This window comes from Scyliorhinus canicula, chromosome 5 (assembly GCF_902713615.1).
Source record: "Scyliorhinus canicula chromosome 5, sScyCan1.1, whole genome shotgun sequence".
NCBI lineage: Eukaryota > Metazoa > Chordata > Chondrichthyes > Carcharhiniformes > Scyliorhinidae > Scyliorhinus > Scyliorhinus canicula.
Window position 1 is genome coordinate 44,056,799 of NC_052150.1, and position 16,522 is coordinate 44,073,320.

The 16,522-nt window shown below is 41.3% G+C and overlaps 1 long non-coding RNA gene across 1 annotated transcript; it reads left to right on the plus strand.

Annotated features, from left to right (window-relative positions):
* The first annotated feature begins 336 nt into the window (after positions 1 to 336).
* LOC119965942 lies at positions 337 to 12,965 on the plus strand. The gene is made up of 2 exons (XR_005460643.1): positions 337 to 686; positions 12,235 to 12,965. It is a non-coding gene; the product is annotated as an uncharacterized LOC119965942 (long non-coding RNA).
* Positions 12,966 to 16,522: the final 3,557 nt, after the last annotated feature.

The following is a 16,522-nucleotide window of genomic DNA, read 5'->3' on the forward strand; positions in this document are numbered from 1 at the left end:
GGTGGCGCGGGGTGTCCGAGCTGTCTCTCGGAGCGGCCAGCTGTGTTTGTCTTTGCAGCGGAGGCTGTGCATTCCTGAGGGCAGCGCTCGCTCTTCTCGCTGACACACTGATTCATTGGCAGCGGGATTCGCACCCGGAGCGCGCGCCCAGACTGGCCGGCGCCAGTCCCGTGACGTCACCCATTCACACTGCGCTCCAGCTGGCGCCGGTCCGGCGGCTGCCTTGACAACGGGCACGCCAATCACAGTCCGGCTACAATCCAATCCAACTGCCGGGGGGGGGGGGGGGGGGGAGCCCGGCGCGCGCGCTGGGGCTCGGGGGCGCGGGCGCGCCGCTGATGGATGGCCATTTAATTCTGCACCTTGAGCCCGAGCAGAGAGGGGAGGGAATGGACAAATGCATTTTCTGCTGCCCATATTTTTTTCCTGATTTTACACACACATATATGTCCAGCCGCACGTACATTTCGCTGAAGATTTAACTCCATGCAATATCATCACTTATAAATGAGTCCTTTGCTTCAATCTTTTAAGTGAGAGACTCATTCCTGTTGTTTTTGCCCTCCCTGTTCTGGAGATTTAATGATTGAGTTAATCGGTTTTGTTTCTAAAACAGCGCCTGATTGCAGAATGTGTCTAGGATGCTCAGGCCCTGGTGAGGAAGCGTTGCTGCGAGGGAAGCTGCGGTATGTACGTGCTCTTCTTCACTGTGTGTGTGTACACTTCAATAAAGCGCTCGCTTTACCTGTGGCAGCAGCATTTATCTCTGAGCGCGATCACTTATATTCTCAGTTGCATTTAAGAAGGGGGTGCATTGTTTCAGCCGAGAGTTGATCACTTCATTTAAAAGTTCAGGATTAAACTTCGCTTAAGGTCAGAATAGCAGCAAAGCACTTTTACCCCCATAGTCACATTGCATAGACCACCACTCTCGAGTGCCAAAGGAGGCCAGTTACTCCCCTCAGTTTGTTGTAAGAATGTGTAAAACCTACAAACAGTTTGAGCTCTCGAATTTAGTCATAAATGAAACAATAATAATCTATTATTGTCACAAGTAGGCTTACATTAACACTGCAATAACGTTTCTGTGAAAATAAAACTGCCTGCAGACATTTTATTCATTATGTACCTTCTTATAATCTTTATTAGTGTCACAAGTAGGCTTACATTAACACTGCAAGTAAGTTAGTGTGGAAAATCCGCTGGTTGCCACACTCCAGTGCCTGTTCGGTTACACTGAGGGAGAATTCAGAATGTCTAATTCACCTAACAAACACGTCTTTTGGGACTTCTTAAACCATATGCCCAGGAAGTCCAAGAGATTTGTGGATTTATTGCAAAACATGTAAATTTTACACATCTTTTTAAACAGTTTTCAAATAATTTTGTTTCAGGCCTGGATCTGGTCAATGGACATTTATTTTCTCAATGCATCTCTGTGTAACGTGATTTGTTTCTAAGTCTTGATTTGACTCGTTCCACATGCCTGTTGTGTGAATTCTTGTTTCCTGCAAGTGACAAAGTTAGGGTGAAATAACCCACTTAATCTGTTGGAGTATTACAATATGTATTCTCTCTCTCTCTCTCTCTCTATCTCTAAAACGGACAAGCACTAATATAAAACTGAAAAAATGCTCAAATATTAACTTTTATTGAAAAGATGAATATTATTCTCTAGGTGTGTTCTGGAGAATTTTTCTTCCATCAGTATGTTTCTGGTCCAGTCAGGAAGGAGGCATGGCTGAATCAGGTTCTGGGGATAAGGTGGGTCAAGTCAATCACTTATCAGTATGGGAACATTTAGGGAGCAGTGATCACTCAATCCCAAGGTTTAGGTTAGTTATGGAGACCAGATACTTAGTTGGAGGACGACTATTTTCAATGCAGCAAGCCCACATTTGGCTCAAGCAAATTATAATCAAAGATTGGCAGGTTAAACTGTAACTGGGTTGCCTTTTGAAAATAGATGGTTTGGGTAGGTTGAGGTATATTAGAACTGAGATGAGGAGGAACTACTTCTCGTAGAAGGTGGTGCATTTGTGGAAAGTGCTGTCCCGCGGTGTGGTGGAATTGAGTCATTAAATGGTTTCAAGAAGGAAATAGATATAATTCTGATGATAAAATGGGTTAAAGGGATCTGGCAACATGTGGGGAGGTGGAATTGAGACCAGGAAGAGATCAGCCATGATCTGTTTGAATGGCGGAGCAGGCTCGAAGGGCTGAATTGCCTACCTCTCCTCATTCCTGTGCTCTTATTCCCACAAAGAGGAAAGATGGGGTAACCAAAGGTAGGGCTCCCTGGAGGACAGAATAGATAACCACTTTTGAGAGAGATGAGAACCATGGATACATTCAAGGCAGAAGTAGAGATCTTCTTGACTAGCAATACTTTTATTAAATGCCAGGGCAGCACGGTGGCTCAGTAGTTAGCATTGCTGCCTCACAGCGCCAAGGTCCCAAGTTCGAACCCAAATCTGGGTCACTGTCCGTGTGGAATTTGCACATTCCCCCCGTGTTTGCGTGGGTTTCGCCCCCACAACCCAAAAGATGTGGAGGGTAGGTGGATTGGCCACGCTAAATTGCCCCAATTGGAAAAACTGAATTGGATACACAAAAAAAAAAGGAGTGAAAGGGTACACCCTGCCCAGAGCCCAAGCACCCAGGTGCCTCCGATCGCTTTGGGAGACCACCACCCCCCCCCCCCCCATCCTGGGGGAGCAGGTTTGATGGGCTGAATGGATTACTGTTGCTTCTAAGCCCTAGAGGGTAAGGTGAAGCAAAAGAACAGTGCATTTGACAAGTCAGGTGGGTGATCCAAGTGAGGACCAGGCTGAATATCGAAAGATCTGGGAAGTTAAAAATTAAATGAGAGTAGAGGCTGGCAGCTAACATTAAGGGAAATCCAAAAGCTTTCTGTAGACATGTAAAAGGGTAGGAAGAAGAGAGGTGTGGCTGGTTAGGGATGAAATAGGGAATTTGTGCATGGAGGCAGAAGGCATGCCTGAGGTGTCAAATGTGGACTTTGCATTTGTTTACCAAGAAAGATGCTAGTGTCATAGTGAAAGAAGAGGCATTTGAGGCTAAAAATTGAGAAAGAGGACTATTAGAAAGCCTGGCTGTAGTTAATGGTGATAAGTCACCAGGACCTGATGGGATGCATCTGAGAGCACAGAGGTGTAAATGAGGAAATTGTGAAGGCACTGTTCAGAATCTTCCAATTTTCCTTGGCTATAGGGATAGCGTCGGAGCACTGGAGAATTGCAAATATTACACCCTTGTTTTAAAAAAGGGTGGAATCCAGCAATTTCAGGCCACTAAATAATAATAATAATAATCTTTTTTATTGTCACAAGTAGACTTACATTAACACTGCAATGAAGTTATTGTGAAAAACCCCGAGTCGCCACATTCCGGCGCCTGTTTCGATATACTGAGGTAGAATTCGGAATGTGGGAAAGCCATTCAAATTGATTATCCGGGAGAAAATTAGCATGATTAGACTTGGATAAGTGGGAATTAATTAAGAAAAAAACAGCATGGATTTGCTAAATGCAAATCATGTTTAACTTTATTTGAGGAAAGATGTTTGATAAAGTGCTACATAATAGGTTTGCCAAAAATGTTGCAGCATGGAAGCATAGTGGTTAGCACTATGGCTTCACAGCGCCAGGGTCCCAGCTTCAATTCCCTCCTGGGTAACTGTGCGGAGTCTGCACGTTCTTCCCATGTCTGCGTGGGTTTCCTCCGGATGCTTGGGTTTCCTCCCACAGTCCAAAGATGTGCAGGTTAGGTGGACTGGCCATGCTAATTAGCCATTAGTGTCCATAAAAGGGTAGGAGGGGTTATTGGGTAAGGGGGATAGAGTTGAAGTGAGGGCTTAAGTGGATTGGTGAGAACTCGATGGGCCGAATGGCCTCCTTCTGCACTGTATGTTCAGTTCATGGAATAAAATAGACAGTGACAGAATAAATATGAAGTTGACTGTGGTGAATGGTTATTTTTTTGGACTGGAGGAAGATAATACAGTGGGATTGACGAGGGCTTCGTATCAGGGCCACTACTTTTCATGATCTATATTAATGATTTTGTCTTGGGTGTACAAAATTATTTTGTTTTGGGTGTACAGGACAAAATAACAATTTGCAGATGACACAAAACTGAAAAGTATTCTGATCTGAGAGGATAATGATCAACTCTAAGAGGACAGACGGGCTGGTTGTGTGGGAGGGATCGTGACAGATGAAATTTAATGCAGAGAAAAGTGAAGTGATACATTTTGGTTGGAAGAATAAGGAGAGGTAATATAAATAACAGGTGCAATTCTAAAGGGGGTGAAGGAACAGAAAAATCTGAAGCTATGTATATGTGCGCAAGTCAGTGAAAATGGGAGGACAGAACGAGAAAGTGCTTAAAAGGCATATGAGATCTAAGGTTTTATAAATTCATGCAGAGTACAAAATCAAGGCAGTTACGATGAACTCTTTACAAAACACTGGTTCAACCTCAATTGGAGCATTGTGTCCAATTCTGGGAACCACACGAATGGAAGGATGTCAGGGCTTTAGAAAGGGTGCAGACATGATTTGGGAATGGTTCCAGCCAGTGGCGGACTGGCCAGGGTGTCAGCTTGCCCGATGGCAAGTGGGCCCCTGATGAAGTGGGCCCCCTATATCAAATAAAAATGCAATAAAGAAACAAACACAGACAACTGTTTTAGTAATAAAAAGGAATAAGAAAAAAAGAGAACAGGACACAAATAAGCAGTGCATGAAAAGGAACAAAGCAGGGGAGGTAGTGGAAGGATGTGGAATAGGGGGGCCCGGGTCGGGCATAATTAAGGAAATTCCATGTTTTCAGTAAGAGTGTGTGAATTTAAAGATAAAGTTACAATTCGTGATTTGAGATGGTCGGCAACTTCAAAGGATATCAAGCAGTACATAGGGTTGTGAGATCACTGAAAAGGAGAAGCGGTACCTTTGACCGTGAATCATGAGGTCAAAGATATTGAAGTGATAAGCCATAATCGGTAAACTCAAAGGGTTACGACTTGTAACGCTACACTGGTATCAAACTGGACATGCTAACTTTGGTCGTGGGACCATTCTTAATGTCTTACTATAGTCGGACCAAACTTCTAAGTTTCAACAGTTGTCTCAGTTGCTTGCTGGTGTGAACACTGGACAGTGGATTGTCTCCTCTTCTGAAGCTGCATAGGCCACAGTAGTATTGACTAATGAACATAGCCTATTGAAGTGTACGTAAGTTATTTTATATTTTTTATCAAGTAGGGGTTTATCTGGCGTTCCTTCAAGTTATTCTTGCAATCATCAATATTCATTTTTCCCAGTGTGGGCTATTTTTAATTAAGTTTTTATTTCAGGAATATTACCCCTACCAGCATGGAAAAGAAAACGCATAAATCTGGGTCACTAAAACAAAAAGAAGCAGAAAGGAAGGAATCAGCCAAGCGATGCAGGCCTATTACAGAGTTTATAATTCCACAAGCACAATCCACATCAATATCCAGTTCTGCAACAAATAATCAAGAAACAATGCTCATGGTGATGATGCAATGACATGCGAGTTACAAGAACAGAGAAGAGCTACTTTGAATGTAGTGACAAATACAAGTGCATCCATTACTAATCCACCCAGGCCCAATATTTCTTCTGGCTTCCTTGTTCCGGTATCTGTACTGCCTGTAGTTTCAACATCTGAACACATAGCTTCAACTAGTGACAGGGAAACAGATATTCCTTCAAGCATAAATGACTTGGTTTCTGAAGCACATCCTTAAATGAACCTACGCAAGAAAATGAAAGATCAGTTACTGGAATCTTCCAATATCCATCACGAGCAAAGCTAAAACAGTTTTTTGCTGAACATCCACTTCAGCCACTTGATGATCTGCCATTTGATGCTCGTTTGTATGAGAGGAAAATTATGAATGACTCAGTCCCAAGAAAATGGCTAACATATAACAAAAAAAATAGATGCTTATATTGTTCATACTGCTTAGCCTTTGAGTTTCCCAACACTTGTAATCCATCACCCTTTGTACGTGGCTTTAGTGACTACAGGCGTATTAGCCAGAGCTTGACTTTACATGAATCGACAACAACACATGTCAGAAATGCTCAGCAATATATCAGTGTGGTTAATGATGGCACCTTAGATAATTTTTTCGCAGCATCACTAATTAAAAGGAAAGAAGAAGTATTGAAGCACAGAAGTATTGTCATGAGGATTATCGACATCATAAAGATGTTAGGCAAGCAAGCACTTCCTTTTCGAGGCCACAGAAATGAATTGGCCTACACTCTAGATAATGAGGTTCTGAATGATGGCAATTTTTTAGCTACAGTGCAGTTGATGGCAAAATATGACCCCATTATGGCAGCTCACGTTTCTGCAGTGCAAAACAAGTCTAAACAAAGAATCAAACGATTAGAGCAACAAGGAAAGGCTCAAAGTAAAGGCCGTGGTGGACTTGTTACATACCTGAGTAAAACAACTATAAACATGTTAATCAAAATTATGAAGAATATGATACAAGAAAGAATTAGTCATGAAGTTTCTCAAGGAAAATATTATTCTATTCAGGTTGATTCAACACAAGATAATTCATCCATCAATCAGTTTAGCATTATTATTCGGTATGTGCTTAAAGGTATTATCTGTGAGCGACTATTTTCAGTTGTGCCAAGTAATGATGGTACAGGACAGGGACTTTATAATCTATTGATTGAAACATTACAGCATCTTAAAATTGACCCCCAAAAATGTTTATCTGATAGCACAGATGGCGCTGCAAGCTACCATGGCCAGTATAATGGTTTACAAAGTAAAATTGCTGATGTGGCTGATCAACATGTCCATATATGGTGCTATGCCCATGTCTTGAATTTGGTGATAACTGAAACAACAAAATGTTGTGTGCCTGCAGTTTCTTTTTTCAATTTGCTCCAGAATATAGCAACTTTTGTGAAAGCATCATACAAGAGAATGGCTGTATGGATAGAAGTTGTTGGAAAACATCTAGGACAAGAAAAAATGAAACTATTAAAGCTAATTGGTGAGACCAGATGGTCAGGAAAATCCAATGCAGCAACAACTATATTTGGACGTTTTGATGATGCCGCTGCCAGTACTTTCGTAAATCTGTTGACATGCTTATCAATGATACAAGATTCAGAAAAGTTTGATGCAAAAACAAAACATGAAGCAAATGTTTTACTTCAAAGTCTTCTAAAGTTTGAAACCATATTGACAGCATTTACTTACTTATATATATTTGAAACTACACCCCGTTATCAAGTTATCTACAGACAAGTGGTTTAGATATGTTTACTGCATGGGGTTTGGTAGATTCAGCTACAACAAAGTTGAAGGAACAGACAAGAACATTTGATAACGTTCACAGCAAGGCTTTGGAATTTGTAAATAAATATAATGACAGGATTTCACAGATGAATATGGATGAAAATCAAACATTGGAAATTGATGCGTTGGAAACAGCATTGCCAGTTAAGAGGCAGAGGAAGAAGAAAAGAATGGCAGATTAGCTTATTGATGATGAAAGAAATTCCTCAGATTCTCTAGCTGATTTTCGAGTAAATGTGTTTAACCTAATAATGGATCGCATTGTCCGGTCACTAGAATCACGCTTTGTACAACAGTTGTATAAAGATCTGTCCTGCTTGGACCCAGCAAGGTTTAAAACTATTGCAGAGAAGGGCCTTGAAGATGAAGCATTGGAAGGTATTATTAAGCTGTTTCCACAAATCAGCAAAGATCAAGTAATATTGGAATTGTTTTCTTTTGCTTCAAACTTTGATGTATTGAAGCTATTGCTTAATGATGGTGAGAATATGGATTCCAGTTGCAACAATTGTAAAATTTGCAGCACTTGCCCATCGTGTGTACTAAAAATTCTGGCATCCAACAGACTTCATGACAAGGCATATGATAACCTTTATGAACTTTATAAAGTCATCTGCACACTATCAGTTACTCATGTCCAATGTAAGAGGACATTTTCAAAGCTAAAGATCATAAAGACTAGGTTAAGAAATTTGCTGTCTGAGGCGAATTTGGCATCATACATGTTGCTATCTATTGAAAAGGAATTGTTAGATGAATTGGATGCAGAAGCAATTATTGGCAGATTCGCACAATCATCTAGCGAACACAAACGATTGCTCTTAATATAGTGGACTGCATGCAATGCTCTATTGTGCTTTTGAACTACCTGTTCATGTGTAAATTGTGCAGTAAACTATTTAAAAATATCAACCAATTACTTAAAATTTAAAAAAATAAATAAAAAATTCAATTATAACATTCTGTATTTACATTTGGTATCTACTGCCAGTAATATGTACAGTACATGTACACTGTAATTACTAAGAAATACACATTTTTTCCACAAAAATTTTAATTATACCCTTTTTTCCATATGTATTTTTTGAAAATTTTATTTATTCGTTATGAAAATTAAATGATAGCATTGTAGTTGTGGGTGGGCCCCCTTTGTCTCCTGGCAACCAATATGTTTAGACCCAGTCCACCACTGGTTCCAGGAATTGGACTTCGGATGCATGAATAGATTGGAGAAACTTGGGTTGGTCTCCCTCAAGAAGAGAACACTGATGATATTTGATAGAGTTGTTGAAAATCATGAGGTCTAGGCTGAGTAGATAGAAACTATTCCCAATCACAATATGGTCCGAAACCGTGGAATATTCATAATAAGGTGAATGGCAAAGAGCCAGCAGCAACAGGAGGAAAAACCTTTTATTTAGGCAGTGAGTGGTTAGGACCTGGAATGCACTGACTGAGAATGTGATGGAGGCAGACTCATGCTTGACTTTCAAAAGTGAATCATAATTGGATAATTATCTGAAGAGAAATAACTATGGGGGAAGGGCTAGGAAAAGAGAGAGCCAGGATATGCACAATGGGTCAAATGGCTTCCTTTTTGTTCCAGCCATTCTCAGATTCATAATGACTGGATTTTCTTTTCTTATGATATTGCCTTCGGGAAGCAACTTGCTAAAATGTGATCAAATGATTTAGCTGAATAGGGAGATGGTGTATTTTTGTCTTTAATAACCTGAACAGACAAAATACACCATCCATATGTGTGACTTTGTTTTACTTGGGCTAATTGTGTAAAAATAATTATTTTAGGAATCAAGTAAATTCAACCTATTTGTCTGACCAACATTATTGCAAGATTTACACTTAACATATAATCCTTTTGGTGCCAAAGGCAGCAATTCGGCCCATCGAGTCTGCACGGACCCTCCAAAAGAGCACCCCACCCAGTTCCACTCCCTTGCCCTATCCCCATAACCCCACCTAACCTTGGACACTAAGGAGCAATTTGGCATGGCCAATTCACCTGACCTACGCATCTTTGGACTGTGGAAGGAAACCGAAACACCCAGAGGTAACCCACGCAGACACGGGGAGAACGTGTAAACTCCACGCAGTTACCCAAGGTCAGTATCGAACCCGAGTCCCTGCTGCTGTGAGGCAGCAGTGCTAACCAATGTGCCACCCTTATCTCCTTCTAAAGCTCTCCTGCCCATATCCTAACCTGCAGAATATCCTTTTCCACGTGTCCATGTTGACCTGCTTTTCCTCCTGCCCTCCAGTCTCTCAAATTTGAATTCTCATCCTTGTGTTTTAATCCCTTCATGGTTTTACCATGCCCTATACCTGTAATCTATTCCAACCCTACGAACCTCTGAGAGTTCCACATTCCTCAAACTCAAACCTTTGCACCCCCACTCGCTTTGACCCATACTTGGCAGCCATGCGAGTAGCTGTCAAAGCCCTATGTTCTGGAATCCCCTCTCCAAACCTCCCTGGGTTCTTCACCTCCATCTGCTTAAAACTTAACTCTTTAATAAGCAGTTTACTGCTCCTTCAGCGCATGTCATGTTTTTGCCTTGTGTGCGTCTTGTGAAGTTTTTCCGCTGCTTCAATTTTAAAGGTGCTCTGTATAAATGTAAGTTTTTGTACATTTTTGTTCTTTCTGGTTTCTGTCTCTTTGCATTTAAAATTTTGTTTATTTCTCCCTCCAACAACTTGCATTGTATGTGGTAGGACCATGGCTTAATTTTTAAAAAGTTAGAAAACATTAGGGTCAGCTGAGCTATGCTGATAATTAGGAGTGATCATATGGAAATCCAGCAGAACCGAAGAAGCTAATTACATCAGATAGTAAATAATCTGGCAGATGCCATTTTGATTGGTCTTTTTTGATGTCTCCTTTTTTTGTGTGATTTGCTTCATAGCTCCAGATTTGATATCGCAGTCACATAGGGCTGACTACATAAAAATTGAGCCAATCAATCCCCTCTGATATAGTTATCTCTATTTCAGTGTCCTAGCAGGAGCGAGACCTCTGCAAGGTTTGAAATTGTTTTTTCCTCCACAACATGACCAGCGGATGGAATGCTTCTGAAATTATTGTCCTGAACGGCATCAATATTTAAAATTTTTATTATTCATTTACGGGATGTGGGCTTTGCTGGTTAGGCCAGCATTTAATGCCCATCCCTAGTTGCCCTTCAGAAGATCGTGGTGAGTTGCCTCCTTGAACTACTGCAATCCTTCAGGTGTAGGTACACCCACTGTGCTATTAGGGAGGGACTTCCAGGATTTTGTCCCAGTGACAGCGAAGGAACAGCAATATATTTCTGAATCAGGGTGGTGAGTGACTTGGAGGGCAATCTCCAGGTAGTGAGGGTCCCAGGTATCTGCTGCTCTTGTCCTTCTAGATGGTAGCGATCATGGGTTTGGAAGGTGTTGACTAAGGAACCTTGGTAAGTTACTGCAGTGCATCTTGTAGATGGTACACAAGTCTGCCACTGTTCGATGGTGGTGGAGGATTTGAATGTTTGTGGAAGGAGGAGCAATCAAGCGGGCTGCTTTGTCCTGCATGGTGTCAAGCCTCTTGAGTGTTGTTGGAGCTGCACTCATGCAGGCAAGTGGAGAGTATTCCATTACACTCCTGTCTTGTGCCTTATAGATGGTTGACAGGCTTTGGGGGATCAGGAGCTGATTTACTTGTTGTAGGTTTTCTAGCCTTTGACCTGCCCTGGTAGCCACAGTATTAATGTGGCTAGTCCACTTCAGTTTCTGATCAATGGTAACCCCCAGGATGTTGATTGTGGGGGATTCAGCAATGGTAATGCCATTGAATATCACAGGGTGATGGTTAGATCCTCTCTTGTAGGAGATGGTCATTGCCTGGCACTTATGTGGCGTGAATGTAAGTTGCCACTTGTCAACCGAAGCCTAGATATTGACCAGGTCTTGCTGCATGTGGGCTTCATTATCTGAGGAGTCGTGAATGTTGCTGAACATTGTGCAGTTATCAGCAAATATCCCCACTTCTGACCTTATGATGGAAGGCACGTCATTGATGAAGCAGCTGAAGATGTTTGGGCCTAGGACACTACCTTGAGGAACTCCTGCAGTGATGTCCTGGAGATTAGATGATTGGCTTCCAACCACCACAACCATTTTAACAATGGTTTCAGCTTATGATCTAATAGCCGGTAGCACCCCCCCCCCCCCCCCCCCCCCCACCCGCATGCAAGATCCTACCCAATTACACTTTACACTTACCTTATCAAAGACCACTCTCAACATTAGGTCTTAGGGATGAGCTACACTACCCATATCTCACCAAGCTTGAATCGGAAGGTCTGCTGGATTTCAAGATGAGTGCTTTTGAGTCGGGTGATAATACGACTCAACTACCATTCTATCAGAGATTACAGCCATTTATGTCAAAATTACAAAATACAGATTAACATTTGGCTGAACTACCTCTTTTTCTGTTTATCCTAAAGAGCAGTATATTAATTCTATGTGCTAGGTTTTCTTCAATCCTGTTTATCCTTCAGCTCCTTATCTACCAAATTAAAAGTTGACATCACCTCTGCTCCAGTCCGTTACTTACCCCTGTCGTACTTACCACAATTTCTCTGGAAGAAGGTTTTACAATGTGGCCTATAGCTCCTAAATGTTCAATTTATTTCTGAAAGGTCAAGGCCAATTAATGACTGGGTGCCATTATCAAAGGGTAAGGGAATACAAGTGTTACTTATCAAAATGTAGATCATCATTTCTATAATACCAGTGGCCATTGTTGATGTCCAACTTTGAGTTATTGTTGTACTGTAACTCATTTTGTTTTGCTTTGATCTTCAGGAAAATGGAAGTGCAGTTGCTGTTATAGAACTTTTACATTTTGAACATAAACCAGGGAAAGAACAGGTCACATTGGCAGTCTGATCAGATGTTATCAACTATCGGAATAGTAACAAAAGTGTTTCTGTGAGAAAGTATGATATGTCTCTGAAAACTGGGCCCAGGCAATTATGTTTGCACAATCATTTGTGTATGTGACAACAGAAAAGGTGCTACCATGTCAAAAAGCTGATGTATCGGAGTAAAGAGTACTTATGTTTCCACTACCTGAAGAATGTATCACCTGATGCTAGCCAGTCCATGTCATTGTAGATTTGCTGCACATTTTGCCATTCTGTGCAATCAGAAAATGTTGATAATCTTTGAAGGAAAAGGTTCTGCTCTCGCTGTGCTTTTCCCTTGTGGGGAGCCGAATAACAATTGAAAATCAAAGATAAACAAAATCTGAATGAATTCTTCAACCTAAAAGTAAAGAGCACCATTTAATGCTGCAGCGACTTGGAGAAACTGAATAGGCTGTCTCTGATTTCAGATCCGATATTAAAGTATGTTGCGACGATCATAACTGGATAGTATGACATTCCATTGTATCATTAACACTGGTGCTAAATTCCACCACCTAATCCATCTGGGATCGTCTATTTGAATACTCAGTTTGTAAATTCAAATAATAGGAATCTACAAAAAGAGGCAAATCCTTTGTCTTAATAAAGCCTTCATGACAAAAAAAATAGTGTCTGAATTCTGGACTATGATCTTTTCTGATCAAATTTTTGTCTTGTGCTAATGGCAGTTTTAGCTGGAAATACATCTACTATGGGCTAGGAAGAGGAGGGGTGGGGAGGTGGTGGTGCTAAAAACCTATGCTTGTTTCTTTCTAAAATTAACTGTAAACCTTATGAATTCCACTTTTAAGCTAATCTACTGCCTTCAATATTCATTGCTACTGAGTGGCATGGTGACACAGTGGTTAGCACTGGTGCCTCATGGCGCCGAGGACCCGGGTTCGATCCCGGCCCTGGGTCACTTTCCGTGTGGAGTTTGCACATTCTCCCTGTGATTGTGTGGGTCTCACCCTGACAACCCAAAAAAGATGTGCAGGGTAGGCGGATTGGCCACGCTAAATTGTCCCTTAATTGGGAAAAAAAAAGGATTGGATACTCTAAATTTATTTTTAAAGTATTCATTGCTGCTCAGTATTTTGAAAACATGGGCCCTAACCTGTGCCTTGGCTATTCCAGGTGTCAGTGCAACATTGACTATATTATGTCCAGGTGTAAGCCATTATATTAAAAGCTATGGTAATATTAGCCCTGTTCATTTCATAAGGAAACGTGAAATTGGCAAAGAGATTTTCATCCGAGTTTGGATTTATGCTAAAGCCCCTGAGATGAATTGACAATTATTTTGTTTCTGAATCAAAGCAGACTGGAAGTTTTGTGAATTATAAGATTCAGAGAGAGGGACGAAAGTATTCAGCCTTCAGTACAAGGTTGCTCTGAAAGACGGCCAATTTTCTAGAATATGTAAATAAGCATATGTGATGCATCTTTGAGTGATTGTTGTTTTGGGTGAAATCCTTCCAGCCAAACCTATTGGCTGGAATTCTCCAGCCGTTCGTTGGCAGTGGGATTCTCTGATCCCACTGATAGCACACAACCGCCAGTTTCCCAGCAATGTGGGGTGGCCTAACTGGAAATTCCAATTGATAGCGGCAGAAACAGAGAATCCTGCCGTCGGCAAACGGCGTGCCGCCTCCTGCTGCCGAGAAGCATGCAACTGGGAGGGCCAGAGAATCCCGCCCGTTGTCTCATCAGTCTTGTCTCGCTTGTTGTTTACAAGGTGATTGGTTCTCCTTCAAACCACAGCATCAGTCCCATTGAGGAGTCGTCCATTTTATTGGGCTCCTTTGAGGCGAGTGACATGGAAATACACTCTTTCGGTAAATTGATTTGGTAAGGCAGAGATGAACAATTAGGAGTGAATTTCATTTTTTTCCTTGGTGACTTTTTAGGAATTTGTGAAATATATAGCATTGGTAATGAAATTATTTTTACTAGCTGCTATTCTTTGGGGTGTATTTTGTAATCGTCTTCAAACTTAATTGATTTGTATGAACCTAAATAACAATTAAGTTTCTCTTCTTCCTGTCCAATTAATTCTTAAAATCTCCTTTTACCGCTTTTACAATAAAGAAATCAGCAATTGTGAACTGAGTTGATTAGAAACCCTATGTAGTGTAAGATTATGTACTTGACACTTATCTATACCGGGATTATAGATTTTATTAAGTGTTATAGTTAAATAATGGATATAATTCGGTTTCACTGGCTATTAAAGTAAAAAAAATGTATTAAAATTAGAGGAGGATTTGTTAGCACACTGCATTTTCAATTCTTAAGATCTAGGCCTAATTCCAGCTCATATTAGGTGGATGAAATTGCCCTGTCTTAATGGCTTGCAAGTACATTATCTAAAGTACGTCTGTTAGTCTTAAACAAAACTTTTACAAGGCAGGCCTGCATGACTTTGCATACTTAGTTATTTTCACAGTCAGGGATACGACCCTGGGGTGGGTGTCGGGAGGGTCGCGGAGCCATCGGTCACAGCGTTTCCCAATGCGGGAAGGAGTGCTGGAGTGCCCAATGGCCGCGATCAGCTTTTAAAAATACTGGCGGCAAAGGTCATGCTGATGTCACGTGGTCTGGACGCGAGAGAGATTCCTCCATTCTGTAGCTGCCTGCAGTGCTGGTGTGAACTCCGAGGCCTCTGGTGAACAACCCATAAAGAAGAAGCTGAAAACAGGAATAAAGCAGCATACAGATGATTTCTTTTTTTAAAAAACATTTAGAGTACCCAATTCATTTTTTCCAATTAAGAGGCAATTTAGTGTGGCCAATCTACCTACCTTGCACATCTTTGGGTTGTGGGGGTGAAACCCACGCAAACACGGGTGAGAATGTGCAAACTCCACACGGACAGTGACCCAGAGCCGGGATCGAACTTGGGACCTCAGCGCCATGAGGCAGCAATGCTAACCACTGCGCCACCGTGCTGCCCCTAAAGATGATTTCTTGAGGTCTGCGTTTATTAATTGAGCCAATGTAAATCAGGATGCAAAGTTTGTGTGTGTCATATGAAGGGAAGTACTGGCAGATTTGAAGGCAGTGCGGGTTCGAGGACAAGTCTCTTGATGTTTTTCAACGGATGCAGTGAGATCTTAAACCATCAGCTGAAGTCCTTGGCAGAACCATAACATTGAATGACAAAGCAAGTGAGATTGTGAGGACCAAGCAGGCTCACCTGTCACATTAAAGGTAAGCAAAAATGGTGGGTCTCGAAGTTTGGGCGGCATGGGTCCCGAAAGATGGCCGGTTGGTAAAAATGCTTGCTGGGTAAAGAAGTTTGAAAAACACTGACTTACTTCACACAAGTCCATCCTTCCAGATTTTCAACTTCAGATTCTAGTCATTGTACCATCCTGTTTTCGTTCATGAGTTTGGTATCTGATGCTTTGGCCATTTGTTTCTGAAGAAATACTTCTCCGACATTTTTCTTGAACCTGTGCTCTGTAGTTTTAGTCGGTCTGTAGCCATTGTTTTGGGATTTGACTTCTCTATCCTGATAAGTATTTCTATGCCCCCTTTTGAGACATATTTTTGATTTCTGTTTGCCATACCTTTTTGCATTCAGTGACAGTTGGTTGTTGTAACTGAAGTGTCGTTTAAGGTCAGATGATTCAATCTCTCCCTTCAAAATATCCATTTTACAACTATACAGATAGGAATCGTCAGATGGGGGCACATCTGTCCACAATTTGATGAAAGCATTCAGGTATGTAAGAATTGGAGGTGGAGGGAGAGGATCGGGTCAAGATCGGTGGAATTACCATATTGGATATTTTTAAGGATATTTTTATCTTTTGAGATTGGCATTACAGTACATAGCACTTTGTGACTGGAGTGTGGAACACCTGATCAAGGGAGTGCTTGCTGCTGATACTTGAGTGAGTGCCCAATATTGATTCATAATGAGACCACCTAGAAGAAAAATGTCAGGCCCATCTTTTCGAACTGCTGTTGCCACAGTTACCAGATGACCTCCTTACGGATGCCTAACTCAGCTCCAAAATAATGTACTTAACTGAACAGACGATGTTGACCTAACTGTAGAGGGTAGTGCCAGTTTTATTTAATTGACAACTTATTGCAAGCTAAGAAATACTTCTTTGAGGAGCTTATTTACACAAGATTAAGAGGTATAAGGTGGATAAATTATGTTTGTAATT